Source organism: Nerophis ophidion, linkage group LG15 (assembly GCF_033978795.1).
Source record: "Nerophis ophidion isolate RoL-2023_Sa linkage group LG15, RoL_Noph_v1.0, whole genome shotgun sequence".
Taxonomy (NCBI): Eukaryota; Metazoa; Chordata; class Actinopteri; order Syngnathiformes; family Syngnathidae; genus Nerophis; species Nerophis ophidion.
This window is the reverse complement of record NC_084625.1, coordinates 10,457,687-10,476,952: the sequence shown is the minus strand read 5'-3', so window position 1 is coordinate 10,476,952 and position 19,266 is coordinate 10,457,687. Positions and strand designations below refer to the sequence as shown.

At 41.0% G+C, this 19,266-nt stretch overlaps 1 long non-coding RNA gene across 2 annotated transcripts in view; it reads right to left on the bottom strand.

Moving 5' to 3' along the window:
- Window positions 1-19,266, bottom strand: part of LOC133569825 (uncharacterized) — a 302,296-nt gene that overhangs the window by 136,778 nt on the left and 146,252 nt on the right. Inside the window, exon 3 of one of the 2 annotated variants that reach the window (XR_009809921.1) lies at window positions 5,056-5,155. This is a non-coding gene — a long non-coding RNA (uncharacterized LOC133569825). Of the gene's footprint in view, window positions 1-4,519; window positions 5,156-19,266 lie in introns of those variants that run through there. The other variant, XR_009809922.1, reaches the window with a different exon arrangement.

Sequence of the window (19,266 nt, the reverse complement as noted above, 5' to 3'; positions counted from 1 at the left end):
AAGTAAACGCGCTGCAGGTCTGCCTGTATCGCACATCATGCCTCACACACAGGTAAACACGATGCAGGGCCGCTTGTATCACACACACACACACACACACACACACACACACACACACACACACACACACACACACACACACATGCTGCAGGCCCGCTTGTATCGCACATGATATCACACAAGTAAACACGCTAGAGGACCAATTGTATTGCATATGATATCACACACAAGTAAACGCGCTGCAGGTCTGCTTGTATCGCACGTGATATCACTCACACAGGTAAACACGATGCAGGATTGCTTGTATCGCACATCATGCCTCACACACAGGTAAACACGATGCAGGGCCGCTTGTATCACACATGATATCTCTCAAGTAAACATGCTACAGGACCGCTTGTATCGCACATAACAAAAGTAGACACTCTGCATGACCGCTTGTATCACACACACACACACACACACACACACACACACACACACACACACACACACACACACACACACACACACACACACACACACACACATGCTGCGGGCCCGCTTGTATCGCACATGATATCACACAAGTAAACACGCTAGAGGACCAATTGTATTGCATATGATATCACACACAAGTAAACGCGCTGCAGGTCTGCTTGTATCGCACGTGATATCACTCACACAGGTAAACAGTATGCAGGATTGCTTGTATCGCACATCATGCCTCACACACAGGTAAAGACGATGCAGAGCCGCTTGTATCGCACATGATATCTCACAAGTAAACATGCTACAGGACCGCTCTTATCGCACATAACACAAGTAGACACTCTGCAGGACCACTTGTATCACACTCACACACACACACACAGACACACACACGCTGCAGGCCCGCTTGTATCGCACATGATATCACACAAGTAAACACGCTAGAGGACCACTTGTATTGCACATGATATCACACAAGTAAACACGCTAGAGGACCACTTGTATTGCACATGATATCACACACAAGTAAACGCGCTGCAGGTCTGCTTGTATCGCACGTGATATCACTCACACAGGTAAACACGATGCAGGATTGCTTGTATCGCACATCATGCCTCACACACAGGTAAACACGATGCAGGGCCGCTTGTATCGCACATGATATCTCTCAAGTAAATATGCTACAGGACCGCTTGTATCGCACATAACGCAAGTAGACACTCTGCATGACCGCTTGTATCACACACACACACACACACACACACACACACACACACACACACACATGCTGCAGGCCCGCTTGTATCGCACATGATATCACACAAGTAAACACGCTAGAGGACCAATTGTATTGCATATGATATCACACACAAGTAAACGCGCTGCAGGTCTGCTTGTATCGCACGTGACATCACTCACACAGGTAAACACTATGCAGGATTGCTTGTATCGCACATCATGCCTCACACACAGGTAAACGATGCAGGACCGCTTGTATCGCACATTATATCTCACAAGTAAACATGCTGCAGGACCGCTTGTATCGCACATAACACAAGTAGACACTCTGCAGGACCGCTTGTAACACACACACACACACATGCTGCAGGCCCGCTTGTATCGCACATGATATCACACAAGTAAACACGCTAGAGGACCACTTGTATTGCACATGATATCACACACAAGTAAACGCGCTGCAGGTCTGCTTGTATCGCACATGACATCACTCACACAGGTAAACACTATGCAGGATTGCTTGTATCGCACATCATGCCTCACACACAGGTAAACGATGCAGGACCGCTTGTATCGCACATTATATCTCACAAGTAAACACGCTGCAGGACCGCTTGTATCGCACATAACACAAGTAGACACTCTGCAGGACCGCTTGTAACACACACACACGCTGCAGGCCCGCTTGTAACGCGCATGATATCACACAGGTAAACACGTTGCAGGACCGCTTGTATCACACATTATATCATACAAGTAGACATGCAGGACCTCTTGTATCACTGTATCACTCATATCTCACACACAGGTAAACACGATGCAGGGTTGCTTGTATCGCACATGATATCTCACAAGTAAACATGCTACAGGACCGCTTGTATCGCACATAACACAAGTAGACACTCTGCAGGACCGCTTGTAACACACACACACACACACACACACACACACACACACACACACACACACACATGCTGCAGACCCGCTTGTATCGCACATGATATCACACAAGTAAACACGCTAGAGGACCAATTGTATTGCACATGATATCACACACAAGTAAACCCGCTGCAGGTCTGCTTGTATCGCACGTGACATCACTCACACAGGTAAACACGATGCAGGGCCGCTTGTATTGCGCATGATATCACACAAGTAAACACTCTGCAGGACCGCTTGTGTCACACATGATATCACACAAACACGTTGCAGGACCGCTTGTATCGCACATAACACTAGTAGACACTATGCAGGACCGCTTGTATCACACATGGTATCACAAACACACACTGCAGGCCCGCTTGTATCGCACATGATATCACAAAAGTAAACACACTAGAGGACCACTTGTATTGCACATGATATCACACAAAAGTAAACACGCTGCAGGACTGCTTGTATCGCACATGATATCACACACACAGGTAAACACGATGCATGACCGCTTGTATTGCACATGGCATCACATGTAAATACGCTGCAGCACCGCTTGTATTGCGCATGATATCACACAAGTGAACACGCTGCAGGATCGCTTGTATTGCACATGATACCACACAAATAAACACTCTGCAGGACCGCTTGTGTCACACATGATATCACACAAGTAAAGACTCTGCAGGACCGCTTGTATCACACATGATATCTCACACAAACACTCTGCAGGATTGCTTGTATCGCAAAAGTTGGCATGTTGGGTAAATGGTAAATCAAAACAGAATACAATGATTTGCTAATCCTTTTCAACCTATATTCAATTGAATAGACTGCAAAGACAGGATATTTAACATTGAAACTGGAAAAATGTTATTTTTTGCAAATATTAGCTCATTTGCGGCATGTTTAAAAAAAGTTGGCACAAGTGGCAAAAAAGAAAGTTGAGGAATGCTCATCAAACGCTTATTAGGAGCATCCCACAGTTGGACAGTCTAATTGGGTACAGGCGGGTGCCGTGATTGGGTATAAAAGTGTCACGCCCATGGAATCAGGTTTTATTTTTGTCATGTTTGTTTTTATTTTTTGGACACTCTGTTTCTGTTCCTGCACTTCCTTGTTTTCTTTGTTACCATGCCAACTCATCGGTTTTCACCTTGCCCTCATGTCATGCACCTGTTTTCAATCATCATAGCCATTATTTAAACCTGTGGTTGCCAGGTGGTCAGCCTGGCAACTTTACATATCCCTCAACCCGATTCATGCCAAGCCATGCTGCTCATTCCCTTGTCTCATGCCAGGTAAGTTTTTGGTTTTCTTCATGCCACCGTGCAAGTGTTTTGTTTCATGTTTAAAGTTTATAGCCTTTGTGCAAGTCTTTTATTTTCTAGTCAAGTGTGTTCTCCGCCCTCGTGCGTGCCTTTTGTTTCCTTCCTTTTGTAGTTTGTTAGTATAGTGTTTATAAAAATAAACATGTACTTACATTCACGTTTCGCCGTGCCAATTTCCCTTTGCGTTGGAAAAACAAACTATCCCACAGTCCAAGTCTTGACAAAAAGCAGCTTCCGTGAAATGCTCAGTCATTCACAAAACAAGGATGGGGCGAGAGTCACCACTTTGGGAAATTGTTTAAGAACAACATTTCTCAAGGAGTTTAGGGATTTCACCATCTAAGGTCTGTAGTATCATCAAATGTTTAAGAGAACGGCACGTAAGGGATGATATTACGCACCTTGGATCCCTCAGGCGGTACTGCATCAAAAAGCGACATGAGTTTGTAAAGGATATCACCACATGGAACACGTCAGAAAACCAGTCATTAACTACAGTTTGTCGCTACGTCTGTAAGTGCAAGTTAAAACTCTACTATGCAAAGCGAAAAGCCATTTATCAACAAGACCCAGAAATGCCATCAGCTTCACTGGGCTCCAGCTCATCTCAGATGGACTGATCCAAAGTGGAAAAGAGTTCTGTGGTCTGACGAGACCACATTTCATATTGTTTTTGGAAACTGTGGACGTTATGTCCTCTGGAACAGAGGAAAATAACTATCCGGATTGTTATAGTTGCAAAGTTGAAAAGCCAGCATCTGTGATGGTATGGGGGTGTATTAGTACCCAAGGCATGGGTAACTTACACATCTGTGAAGGCACCATTAATGCACCAGGTTTTGGAGCAACATATGTTGCCATCCAACCAACATTATTATGGACGCCCCTGCTTATTTCAGCAGGACGGTGTCAAGCCACGTGTTACAACAGCATGGCTTCGTAGTAAAAGAGTGCGGGTGCTCGACTGGCCTGCCTGTAGTCCAAACCTGTCTCCGATTAAAAATGTGTGGTTCATTACGAAGCCTAAAATACTAAAATGTGTCTCCTCAGTTCCCAAACGTTTACTGAGTGTTGTTAAAAGGAAAGGCCATGTAACACAGTGGTAAAAATGCCCCTGTGACAACTGTTTTGCAATGTGTTGCTGCCATTAAATTCTAAGTTTATGATTATTTGCAACAAAACAAAAATAGGTTTCTCAGTTGGAACATTACATGTCTTGTCTTTGCAGTTTATTCTATTAAAAAGGATTTGCAAATCATTGTATTCTCTTTTTATTTACCATTTACACAATGTGCCAACTTCACTGGCATTGGGTTTTGTACAAGTTTTTTTGGTTCCCCAGGAACCGAAAAAGTAGGGGCGCACGATAAGGTTGATATGATGAATTATAATACTAAAACACACACAAAAATGATCCAATAAGATTAAAATATCCATTTTGTGCTGTATGGAGGTTAAAGTGAGCAAATCAAGCGCTCCTTTTCTCACACATGCCGGTTGGAAATCAGTGTAAACAAACATGATGTTGATCGTGGGAGATTTTTCAAAGGGGAAAAAAACATCACGCTTCAACACATCAAACCTTGTCAGACGCCGGAAACGCCAGCATCGGTAGGACGGTGTGTTGGAAAAGGCGAGGCAGACGGGAGTCATGGCGCTGGACCAGCAGCTCTTCGCCATCGCTGAAAGGCAGGAAGGAAAATGTGTGTGAAAATAGTGAAAAGTGTGAAAATGTGGATATGGAAAACTATTTTCTTAGAGTTTAGTAGCTGGAAGTTACAGTCGTGCTCACGGCTAAGGTGGTCTAAAGCAGGGTTTACCAACCTTTTGGAAAGCAAGAGCTACTTCTTGGGTACTGATTAATGCGAAGGGCTACCAGTTTGATACACACTTAAATAAATTGCCAGAAATAGCCAATTTGCTCAATTTACCTTTAATAAATAAATCTGTATATATAAAAAAAATGGGTATTTCTGTTTGTCATTCCATCGTACATTTTTTTTCCTTTTATGGAAAGTGTTTGTAGAGAATAAATGATGAAAAAAAACCTTAATTGAATGGTTTAAAAGAGGAGAAAACACGAAAAAAAATTAAATACAATTTTCGAAACATAGTTTATCTTCAATTTCGACTTTTTAAAATTCAAAATTCAACGGAAAAAAATGAATAGAAAAACTAGCTAATTGGAATCTTTTTGAAAACATTTTTAAAAAAGGAAGTTATGGAACATCATTAGTAATTTTTCCTGATTAAGATTAATTTTAGAATTTTGATGACATGTTTTAAATAGGTTAAAATCCAATCGGCACTTTGTGAGAATATATAACAAATTGGACCAAACTATATTTCTAACAAAGACAAATCATTATTTCTTCTAGATTTTCCAGAACAAAAAATTTAAAATAAATTAAAAAGACTTTGAAATAAGATTTAAATTTGATTCTACAGATTTTTTAGATTTGCCAGAATATTTTTTTTGAATTTTAATCATTATAAGTTTGAAGAAATATTTCACAAATATTTTTCGTCGAAAAAAACAGAAGCTAAAGTGAAAAATTAAACTTAAATGTATTGATTATTCTTTACAATAAAATTAAATAAAAAAATACTTGAACATTGATTTAAATTGTCAGGAAAGAAGAGGAAGGAATTTAAAAGGTAAAAAGGTATATGTGTTTAAAAATCCTAAAATCATTTTTAAGGTTGTATATTTTCTCTAAAATTGTCTTTCTGAAAGTTACAAGAAGCAAAGTAAAAAAAATAAATGAATTTATTTAAACAAGTGAAGACCAAGTCTTTAAAATATTTTCTTGGATTTTCAAATTCTATTTGAGTTTTGTCTCTCTTAGAATGAAAAATGTCGAGCAAAGCGAGACCAGCTTGCTAGTAAATAAATACAATTTAAAAAATAAAGGCAGCTCACTGGTAAGTGCTGCTATTTGAGCTATTTTTAGAACAGGCCAGCGGGCGACTCATCTGGTCCTTACGGGCTACCTGGTGCCCGCAGGCACCGCGTTGGTGACCCCTGGTCTAAAGAGTGGTGTTCTGTCAGCAGTGTTTTAGTTTCATCTATATCAGTAATCCTCTCGACAAATAAAGTAAGTATCTTAAAGGTATCATTATCACTGCAGGACGAGGAATAACTAAACATGCTTCACTACCGTAGCTCAGTGGCGTCACAATGTAAACAAATGCCATTGGTGGTTCTACACCTGACATCCACTGTAATGATACCAAGTACAGGCGTTGATACTATGATTACATCAATATTTTTTAGCATCACAAAATCTTTTTTCCATTTTAAAAAAAATATCATGTTTATAAACTCAGGAAATATGCCGCTGGACAGATGAGGACTTTGAATATGACCAATGTATGATGCTGTAACTACTTGGTATCGGATCCATACCTAAATTTATGGTATCATCCAAAACTAATGTAAAGCACTCAAACAACAGAAGAATAAGTGATGATTACATTTGGAGATAGAACATGTTAAAAGAGAAAGTAAGCAGATATTAACAGCAAATGAACAAGTAGATTAATAATTCATTTTCTACCGCTTGTCCTTAATAATGTTGACAAAATAATAGAATTATAAATGACACAATATGTTACTGTAAATGTCAGCAGACTAATTAGGAGCCTTTATCTACTAACTTACTAATAAAAGAAAAGTTGTCTTGTATGTAAAGTATTTTATTTATGGACAAACTTGCAATGATAAACATATGTTTAATGTACCCTAAGATTAAAAAAAAATAATAATAAAGCCAATGACGACATTTTTTGTGGTCCCCTTTATTTATAAAAGTATCGAAAAGTACCGAAAAGTATCGAAATACATTTTGGTACCAGTACCAAAATATTGGTATCGGACCAACACTAGTTTACGGTAAAATACACAATTTTTTTTATTTATTTATTTTTTTAGTTCAGAGTATTATGGCTGGTGTCAACGTGCAGTTAGCATAAATGTCATGTGCTTGTATTTCATGTGTTAGCTAATTCTACGCAAAAATTAATTCAAAGAAAAATTACATGTGTGAGGAGGTGTAGTGGTGGTGGTGTGAGGAGGTGTAGTGGTGGTGGTGTGAGGAGGTGTAGTGGTGGTGGTGTGAGGAGGTGTAGTAGTGGTGGTGTGAGGAGGTGTAGTAGTGGTGGTGTGAGGAGGTGTAGTAGTGGTGGTGTGAGGAGGTGTAGTGGTGGTGGTGTGAGGAGGTGTAGTGGTGGTGGTGGTGTGAGGTGGTGTAGTAGTGGTGGTGTGAGGAGGTGTAGTAGTGGTGGTGTGAGGAGGTGTAGTGGTGGTGGTGTGAGGAGGTGTAGTGGTGGTGGTGGTGTGAGGTGGTGTAGTAGTGGTGGTGTGAGGAGGTGTAGTAGTGGTGGTGTGAGGAGGTGTAGTGGTGGTGGTATGGGGAGGTGTAGTGGTGGTGGTGTGAGGAGGTGTAGTGGTGGTGGTATGGGGAGGTGTAGTGGTGGTGGTGTGAGGAGGTGTAGTGGTGGTGGTATGGGGAGGTGTAGTGGTGGTGGTGTGAGGAGGTGTAGTGGTGGTGGTGTGAGGAGGTGTAGTGGTGGTGGTATGGGGAGGTGTAGTGGTGGTGGTGTGAGGAGGTGTAGTGGTGGTGGTGTGAGGAGGTGTAGTGGTGGTGGTGTGAGGAGGTGTAGTGGTGGTGGTATGGGGAGGTGTAGTGGTGGTGGTGTGAGGAGGTGTAGTGGTGGTGGTGTGAGGAGGTGTAGTGGTGGTGGTATGAGGAGGTGTAGTGGTGGTGGTGTGAGGAGGTGTAGTGGTGGTGGTATGGGGAGGTGTAGTGGTGGTGGTATGGGGAGGTGTAGTGGTGGTGGTGTGAGGAGGTGTAGTGGTGGTGGTGTGAGGAGGTGTAGTGGTGGTGGTATGGGGAGGTGTAGTGGTGGTGGTGTGAGGAGGTGTAGTGGTGGTGGTGTGAGGAGGTGTAGTGGTGGTGGTGTGAGGAGGTGTAGTGGTGGTGGTATGGGGAGGTGTAGTGGTGGTGGTGTGAGGAGGTGTAGTGGTGGTGGTGTGAGGAGGTGTAGTGGTGGTGGTGTGAGGAGGTGTAGTGGTGGTGGTATGGGGAGGTGTAGTGGTGGTGGTATGGGGAGGTGTAGTGGTGGTGGTGTGAGGAGGTGTAGTGGTGGTGGTGTGAGGAGGTGTAGTGGTGGTGGTATGGGGAGGTGTAGTGGTGGTGGTGTGAGGAGGTGTAGTGGTGGTGGTGTGAGGAGGTGTAGTGGTGGTGGTGTGAGGAGGTGTAGTGGTGGTGGCGTGAGGAGGTGTAGTGGTGGTGGTGGTGTGAGGTGGTGTAGTAGTGGTGGTGTGAGGAGGTGTAGTAGTGGTGGTGTGAGGAGGTGTAGTAGTGGTGGTGTGAGGAGGTTTAGTGGTGGTGGTGTGAGGAGGTGTAGTAGTGGTGGTGGTGGTGTAGTGGTGGTGGTGTTGGTGTGCAGTGGAAGTGAGCGGCCAACAAAAGACTTGTAGTAAAACAAGCTTCCCAAGACATTGTGTCAGATTGCGCTCTTTAGAACAGACGTCATCATGAAGTAAATGCTTTAAAACGTTTTGACATCACACGTCCTGTGAATAATGAATGTGCAGTATGTCCCAGCAGCTGTCTTCTCTTCCCGTCTCTCACGTCCACTTTCTTGGTTTTTTTTCCAAAGTATCTAGCATGGTTTTGAAAGTCTCTTGCACGCTTTGCACTAATTCTTCAGGTTCCTCAGCTGACCAATCAGAGGTCGGTGTAAAGTGAAAGCAGCTTGTGCCATTGGCCGAGGGAGACCCTGTCCTCCATCCCTGCTGGCCCCTCGGTGCTCCTCATCTTTTATTCAGAGCTGCTGGATTTCTTTATGATTGCAACATCTGTTTGCTCCCAGGGCCACAAACCCTCCGTCAGCCACCCTCTGTTCAATAATTCCTGTCCTGGGTCCTGAGAGTTCGCCTGGCACGGCCACATAAATACACAAAGGCAGACAAGTGACCGGCCAGACTTGCAGAACCTGGACCCGCACATGTACCAGGTGCTCAAAGGGATTCCTGAGTCCAGTCCAGTACAGTACAGTCCAGTACAGTACAGTACAGTAACAGTTGCCTCTATTGGATTATTTCTAGTCTTATTTCAGTGATTATTGATATTGGGCAATTTTAAGTGAAAAAGGACAAAATATGTGTGACTAATGTATGTCTGCCACATCCATCCATCCATTTTCAACCGCTTATTCCCTTTGGGGTCGCTGGTGCCTATCTCAGCTACAATCGGGCGGAAGGCGGGGTACACCCTGGACAAGTCGCCACCTCATCGCAGGGCCAACACAGATAGACAACATTCACACACTAGGGTCAATTTTTTTAGTGTTGCCAATCAACCAATCCCCAGGTGCATGTCTTTGGAGGTGGGAGGAAGCCGGAGTACCCGGAGGGAACCCACGCAGTCACGGGGAGAACATGCAATCTCCACACAGAAAGATCCCGAGCACGGGATCGAACCCAGGACTACTCAGGACCTTCGTATTGTGAGGCAGACGCACTAACCCCTCTTACACCGTGCTGCCCCATATACATATATATCTACGTATATACATATACTGTACATATATGTATATACACACACACACACACACACACACACACACACACACACATATATACACACATACATATACAAACCCCGTTTCCATACGAAAAGGGAATTTGTGTTAGATGTAAATATAAACGGAATAAAATGATTTGCAAATCCTTTTCAACCCATATTCAGTTGAATATGCTACAAAGACAACATATTTGATGTTCAAACTGATAAACTTTTTTGTTGTTGCAAATAATCATTAACTTTTGAATTTGATGCCAGCAACACGTGACAAAGAAGTTGGGAAAGGTGGCAATAAATGCTGATAAAGTTGAGGAATGCTCATCAAACACTTATTTGGAACATCCCACAGGTGTGCAGGCTAATTGGGAACAGGTGGGTGCCATGATTGGGTATAAAAGCAGCTTCCCAAAAAAAATGCTCAGTCTTTCACAAGAAAGGATGGGGCGAGGTACAGCCCTTTGTCCACAACTGTGTGAGCAAATATTCAAACAGTTTAAGAACAACGTTTCTCAAAGTACAATTGCAAGAAATTTAGGGATTTCAACATCTGTGATCCATAATATCATCAAAAGGTTCAGAGAATCTGGAGAAATCCCTCTACGTAAGCGGCATGGCGGAAACCAACATTGAATGACTGTGACCTTTGACGGCACTGTATCAAAAACCAACATCAATCTCTAAAGGATATCACCACATGGGCTCAGGAACACTTCAGAAAACCACTGTCACCAAATACAGTTTGTCTCTACATCTGTAAGTGCAAGTTAAACCTCCACTATGCAAAGCGAAAGCAACATATCAACAACATCCAAAAACGCCACCGGCTCCTCTGGGCCCGGGATCATCTAAGATGGACTGATGCAAAGTGGAAAAGTGTTCTGTGGTCTGACGATTCCACATTTCAAATTGCTTTTGGAAATATTCGACATTGTGTCATCCGGACCAAAGGGGAAGCGAACCATCCAAACTGTTATCAACACAAAGTTGAAAAGCCAGCATCTGTGATGGTATGGGGGTGCATTAGTGCCCAAGGCATGGGTAACTTACACATCTGTGAAGGCACCATTAATGCTGAAAGGTACATACAGCTTTTGGTACAACATATTCTGCCATCTAAGCGCCGTCTTTTTCATGGGCGCCCCTGCTTTTTTCAGCAAGACAATGCCAAGCCACATTCAGCGTGGCTTCGTAAAAAAAGAGTGCGGGTACTTTCCTGGCCCGGCTGCAGTCCAAACCAGTCTTCCATGGAAAATGTGTGGCGTATTATGAAGCGTAAAATACGACAGCGGAGACCCCAGACTGTTGAACGACTGAAGCTCTACATAAAACAAAAATGGGAAAGAATTCCACTTTCAAAGCTTCAACAATTAGTTTCCTCAGTTCCCAAATGTTTATTGAGTGTTGTTAAAAGGTGATGTAACACAGTGGTGAACATGCCCTTTCCCAACTACTTTGGCACGTGTCGCAGCCATGAAATTCTGAGTTAGGTAATTATTATTTACAAAAAAAAAAATAAAGTTTATTAGTTTGAACATGAAATATGTTGTCTTTGTAGTGCATTCAACTGAATATGGGTTGAAAAGGATTTGCAAATCGTTGTATTCCGTTTATATTTACATCCAACACAATTTGTCAACTCATAGTGGTGAACATGCCCTTTCCCAACTACTTCAGCAAATGTTGCAGCCGTGAAATTTTGAGTTAGGTCATTATTATTGACAAAAAAAAATTAAAGTTTATTAGTTTGAACATGAAATATGTTGTCTTTGCAGTGCATTCAACTGAATATGGGTTGAAAAGGATTGGCAAATCATTGTATTCTGTTTATATTTACATCAAACACAATTTCCCAACTCATATGGAAACTGGGTATGTAATTGACTCAACAGCGCCTATGTGGTCACAGTCCAGTACTGCACTTCATCCAAAATCTTCTCGTCATACAAATCTTTATCGATGCGTTACAAAATATTCGGGGCATTCCCCCCCCCCTGCGTTTTGACGACCATGGTCGGTGGCGGGGTCCACCGACAGATCCTACCCACTGACCAACCAGAACACGGCGGAGGGGCCAGATGCTCACACGACCTCGGACCACGCGAAGAAGAAAGCCGTCCGGTGGCACTCAAAGGTTTTTTTTTTTCCCGCGCTTTCTCACGTCGGTATTTAGCCCCTCCGAGCCCGGAAGGCAAAAAGACGGAGACGGGGATGAAGAGAAAGAGGCGAGAACAGGCAGGCGAGGAGACAGCAGGAGGGGAGGTCTGGACCGGTCAGTGGCGGCTGTCGCAGATGTTGACTTCAGCACAAAACCCTGCCAGCGGCCATCATGTCACGGCCAAGCTCGCCCGACGAGCGGGGACAACTTGGGGCGCTGCCACTTTGGATCCGTCTCGCAGTTCAACAGCTGTTCCTTGAACGAACGCAGATGCAAAATAATGAGAATAACGCTGAGTTCGCACGCGCTGAGAGCTAAACTCGCATCGCAACCTGGCGTCGTCGGCGACGGAGCTCGTTTAGGATCAGCACCACAACACGGGGACAGAAAGAGTCTTATTTGGTTCCGTGGATCAGAATCACTTTGTTTTTGTGGGCCAGCATACATCGATACCAATAGGTTTGATACGGGTATTGATTCTTTTAGCCAATGGATATTCTGACACGTTTCGGGGTAGAAATACTCATTTAAAGGCCTACTGAAAGCCACACTGGGGCGGTATAGCTCGGTTGGTAGAGTGGCCGTGCCAGCAACTTGACGGTTGCAGGTTCGATTCCCGCTTCCGCCATCCTAGTCACTGCCGTTGTGTCCTTGGGCAAGACACTTTACCCACCTGCTCCCAGTGCCACCCACACTGGTTTAAATGTAACTTAGATATTGGGTTTCACTATGTAAAGCACTTTGAGTCACTAGAGAAAAGCGCTATATAAAATATAAATCACAATAAAATATAATTCACTACTACCGACCATGCAGTCTGATAGTTTATATATCAATGATGAAATATTAACATTGCAACACATGCCAATACGGCCTTTTTAGTTTACTAAATTCCAATTTTAAATTTCTCGCGAAGTATCCTGTTGAAAACGTCGCCGTATGATGATGTAGCGGACATTTTGTTCCAGCCCGATCCCAGCTATAAGTCATCTGCTTTAATCGCATAATTACACAGTATTCTGGACATCTGTGTTGCTGAATCTTCTGCAATTTGTTCAATAAATAATGGAGACGTCAAAGAAGAAAGGTGTAGGTGGGAAGCGGTGTAATGCGGCTGCCTTTAGCCACACAAACACAGCCGGTGTTTCCTTGTTTACATTCCCGAAGGTGAAGTTTTACTATGGAACAGAGCGGTCAAGCGAACATGGTTCTCTAGCACATGTCAACCGGCAGGTTTCGGTGAGAAAATTGTGGTAATAAGTCGGCTCTTACCGTGGACATGAGCGGAGTTTGCGTCTTTCCTCGTGCACCTGTCAAAGAGGCAGCTGCGGACTCTCTTGCCTCCTCCTACCGGCCGCCCCCGAACGTGGGATTCTTCCACCGTGTAGGAGTGAAAAAAAAGCTCAGCCAGCCCGACCGCCTTCGCTTTGCCTCGTCGAGAAACGTTGCTTGGGGCGGCATAGCTCGGTTGGTAGAGTGGCCGTGCCAGCAACTTGAGGGTTGCAGGTTCGATTCCCGCTTGTGCCATCCTAGTTACTGCCGTTGTGTCCTTGGGCCAGACACTTTACCCACCTGCTCCCAATGCCACCCACAATGGTTTAAATGGAACTTAGATATTGGGTGTCACTATGTAAAGCGCTTTGAGTCACTAGAGAAAAGCGCTATATAAATAAAATTCACTTCACTTCTTCCCTCAGAGACACTGGCGGTCACCACACCCGTGGCCACACGCCTCCGACTTTCAGGTACGACTATATAATCTCACCATAACACTAGTAACACAATAAGCAGATAACGGATTTTCTATAATTATCCTAGTAAATGTGTCTAATAACATTTGAATCGCTCCCACTGCTCTGTCTTTTTTTTTTCTCTAGTCCTTCACTCTCACTTTCCTCATCCACGAATCTTTCATCCTCGCTCAAATTAATGGGGAAATCGTCGCTTTCTCGATCCGAATCGCTCTCGCTGCTGGTGGCCATGATTGTAAACAATGTTCAGACGTGAGGAGCTCCACAACCTGTGACGTCATGCGCACATCGTCTGCTACTTCCGGTACAGGCAAGGCTTTTTTATTAGCGACCAAAAGTTGGGAACTTTTTTGTCGATGTTTCAGCAAAAATATGGCAATATCGCGAAATGATCAAGTATGACACATAAAATGGACCTGCTATCCCCGTTTGAATAAGAAAATCTCATTTCAAAATTGGTATGTATGGGCTCCATCTAGTGGTAGGCCAAAACAACAAAAAAAACCTAAATTTAATATTCAAACACAGTGTTACTGTTCAATTTGAGTGTAATGTTACAGTGGCCAAACATGTTAAATATACTTGTTTTGTGTTTTAATGTTGGTCATTATGGTGATGCTTGGAGAGACAAGTGTTTTCAGATGCGGTAGAAAATGAATGGATGGATGGTCTAAATCGGTGTTTAACCATAGGGCAGGGGTGTCCAAACTTTTTCCACTGAGGGCCGCACACTGAAAAATCAAAGCAAGCTAAGGCCATTTTGATATGTTTTTATTTCAAAAACCAATACAATATATGTGTAAAAATATACATTTAGGCCTCCACTCAGGCTTGATCCCAGGGACCCCAAAGGATTTGGGTCCAAAAAATATTTAAAATGTGTCATTATTTTGTATTATTGTTATTCAAGGTTTAAATCTCTAGATCAACATTAGGTCTATCTGTCAATACAACGTTTTTAAAGATTTAAGTTGTATGCCTTTTTTGTCAAAGAAAACCCTGTTTTGTTATGGAAAAAAAACACAAAATATGCAATAGTTTCCCCCAATAGAATTTTAAAGTGGAATATTTGAGATTATAGAATAATTGGAGGCTTAAAAATGTCAACACAAAACACCACTGATTTGAATTTGTTATTTTTTTTTAGCAATGAAACAACAAAAATCGCACTAAAATTATAGGCGATCCATAAGTCCTACTCATTAAAAATCAAAAACTTTTTTTTTATACTGTTTACTTTAAACACAATCGTCTTGAGATCCACTTCAGATCCATCTGTCAATTATAACTTTTGTTGTTGTTTATTTTGTTTGTTTGTTCTTATTAGGCCCTTCTGTAGAAAAAAAAACAACTTTGTTTTTTACATGGCAAACACAAAATATGCAACATTTTCCCTCAACAATATTTCAAAGTGGAATATTTAATGTGACATTGATTTTGATTAATTATTTTTTTGAAGAAAATAGTCGGCATGGCAGCTTTGTGTTATTAAAGTAAACATTGCAACATTTTCTTGTCACATTTCACCTGTTTACTCTTTTATACCACTTTTTCTGTTTTTTATTTTTTTTAATCGTATTTTTAGAACGTGCTTAGGGCCCTTAGAAAACTACCCGCGGGCCGCAAATGGCCCCCGGACCGCACTTTGGACACCCCTGCCATAGGGCCAGGGGCCCATTGAAAAGCCGCTAAAAATATCCGTTTCTCAGCTGTGCTCCATACTCAGTTTGTAATACACTTTCCCACCACATGTGGCAGTAATGACAATCTTAAACAAACAGAAGTCAAGAGCTAAAGTCATAGGGAAGTTTCCATGGCGCAAAAAAATATGACCAAAGTGGTGAAGCTGTATTTTAATTTCACCTTGAACTTTAATGAAGAAACATATTCAGGGACCGAATGACAGAGGACCCTATTGTATTTCTGAGGTTTTATTATTATTATACTGCCGCCTCTTTGATCTGCAATTTGACCCCCTTAACATGCTTCAAAACTCACCAAATTTAACACACACATCAAGACTGGCGACAATTGTGATCTAATCAAAAAACCAAAACCCAAAACTCAAAATTGCGCTGTAGCGCCCCCTAGGAAAAAACAGACAAAACTGGTTGTAACTTCTGTTAGGAATGTCGTAGAGACATGAAACAAAAACCTTAATGTAAGTCTGACTTTTCAAACTTTATCTCCTCTGAGCGCGTTTGTTGTGTCGGCTTCAAACTCGCACAGGAGCTAGATTGAACCCTTCTGATTAAAAGTTGAGAAAACCGTTTTAATAACTGCTCTGGTTTTGATTTTACGAGCCTTCAAAGACTTCTGCGCTAATGCTGCTGCCGTCTCAAGATGGCCGCTTAAAAGCAGGAAGCACCAGTGTGACCACACAATACAGAGAAGGTAGGTAATGTGGAGGTAAAAATATGTTGTCTGGGTGATGGCAGGAAGCACCAGCGTGTATGGGTGACAGAAAGAAGCACCAGTGTGACCCCAGGATGCAGGGAAGGTAGGTAAGGTGCAGGTGAAGATATGTTGAATGGGTAAAGGCAGGAAACACCAGCAAAAGTCGGTCCCGTCCATCGCTGCTTGCAGCTTTAATTATTATATTTTAGAACTGCATAATTGTATGTAAATCTATTTTTAGTCATTTTTTGGGTCCCTTCTTTGGCAGAATATTTGAGTAGTATTCAGTAATCAGCCTGACCAAAGCCTTGATAACCATCTTTGTGATTCATATCATTAGACAAAAATAGTATAATATACATAGGTCAGATATAATTATTAAATAGGATTAAAATCAAGAGTAAGATAATTCAGTGTTAATCTTTGAGTGGGTCCCTTTGTAGTGGAAAAGTTTGGCCCCAAGGTCAGAAAGGTTAAGAACTTCTGGCTCAGTTAAATTAATATTTAATAATACAAGGATTATATATTAATAATACTTAAATATATTAAAATATATTAAAACAATTAAATAATGATTAATAAGTCAATACAACATTTTGTCATATTTAGTTATAATTATGTTAAAATGAGGGGAAAACAACAATTTTACTTTAGGTTTGAATTTTTAAAAATTATTGATATACCTAAACAATGTGACAAAATGTTGTATTGACTTATTAATCATTATTTAATTGTTTTAATATATTTTAATATATTTAAGTATTATTAATATATAATCCGTGTATTATTAAATATTAATTTAACTGAGCCAGAAGTTCTTAACCTTTCTGACCTTTTTTAAATTCAAACCTAAAGTAAAATTGTTGTTTTGCCCTCATTTTAACATAATTATAACTAAATTTGCATATTTTCCTGACAACTCCAACCATGGTTCAAAGCCAGTATGACAATCTGGGCAAATTTGACACTATATAAACATATTAAAATGTTACATAATTAATGTATTAATACATTCACTATGTATATTGATAATTGAGAAAATATGTATTAATAAGTTGGTAAAAAAATCAAATAAGAAGAATTTTATTTTGAGTCCCCCTTTTGCGAAAAATAAAAAATTGTACACTCTTGGCATTCTCTTGATGAGCTTCAAGCACACCTGTGAAGTGAAAACCATTTCAGGTGACTACCTCTTGAAGCTCATCGAGAGAATGCCAAGAGAGTGCAAAAAAGTAATCTGAGCAAAGGGTGGCTATTTTGAAGAAACTAGAATATGAAAACATTGTTTTCTGCATGGAAATTTTTAATTAGTCACCATAAAACTCATATGTGTGGGTGTTTGGAACAAGTTAATTGGATTTACTTTATTTCTTACAGGAAAACCTGTTTCACTTTTCAAATAGAATAGAATACAATACAATGGAAAGTACTGTATTGATCCCTTGGGGAAATTCAGCAAATGACTTGGTCTTTGTCTCACCTTTTTGGATGGGTTACTGACAAAAAACGAGGTACAACTGACTTTACTTAATAGGTGTTTTTGCACATATTTTTCATCTCGTGAAAACTCTTCGATTTCTATCCTTAGGGTGACGATTATGGAGCTAAATTAAGGCCAAAATATTTATTAGCGATATAGGATTCTGAAAAATGCATCAGTATGTACAGGATACATTTTATTCTGTTGTGATGAAGCCACGCCCCTCTCAGTTGATGCCCCGCCCACCAGGTTAAATGGGGGCCAAAAATCTCAATTTAAAACAAGAACTCAGAGACTGAAAAAAAAAAAAAAATGTTTCAACTGTAAAAAAAAACAACAAAAAAAGTTCAAATATCAAAATATATAAAGTGAAAAATGTTAAATATTTTGTTCAAAAGAATTAGAGAAAAAAAATGTATATTCAACCTGATTAATTTTTCTTCTCTCTAAACTTTGAATTCACATTTTTGATTGCAGAAATGTGAATTTATTCCATCCATCCGTTTCCTACCGCTTGTCCCTTTCGGAGTCGAAGGGGGTGCTGGAGCCTATCTCAGCTGCATTTGTTTTATTTGGTAAATACATAATATAAATATTTGGGTAAATTATTATAGAAAATGATCAATTTATTCAGAATTGCAAAAAAACAAGAACCAATTTTTTGACACCCCTCCATGTAAGGATCCTTGCGTCTAAATCCGTCTTTCGATATCTTGGGGGGCTTTCGGCAAAGGGCACCTCAGCTGTAGTGTTAGGGTGACGATTATGGAGCTAAATTAAGGCCAAAATGTTTTTTAGTGATAAAGAATTCTGAAAAATGCATCAGTATGTACAGGATGCATTTTATTCTGTTGTGATGAAGCCACGCCCCTCTCAGTTGATGCCCCGCCCACCGGGCTATATGGGGGCCAAAAATCTCAATTTAAAACAAGAACTCAGAGACTGAAAAAAAAAAATGTTTTAACTGTAAAAAAAAACAACAAAGAAAGTTCATATATCAAAATATATAAAGTGAAAAATGTTAAATATTTTGTTCAAAAGAATTAGAGAAAAAAATGTATATTCAACCTGATTAATTTTTCTTCTCTCTAAACTTTGAATTCACATTTTTGATTGCAAAAATGTGAATTTATTCCATCCATCCGTTTCCTACCGCTTGTCCAAAGGGGTGCTGGAGCCTATCTCAGCTGCATTCGTTTTATTTGGTAAATACATAATATAAATATTTGGGTATATTATTATAGAAAATTTATACTTGAAAATGATCAATTTATCCAGAATTGCAAAAAAACAAGAATCCCTTTTTTGACACCTCTCCATGTAAGGATCCTTGCGTCTAAATCTGTCTTTCGATATCTTGGGGGGCTTTCGGCAAAGGGCACCTCAGCTGTAGTGTTAGGGTGACGATTATGGAGCT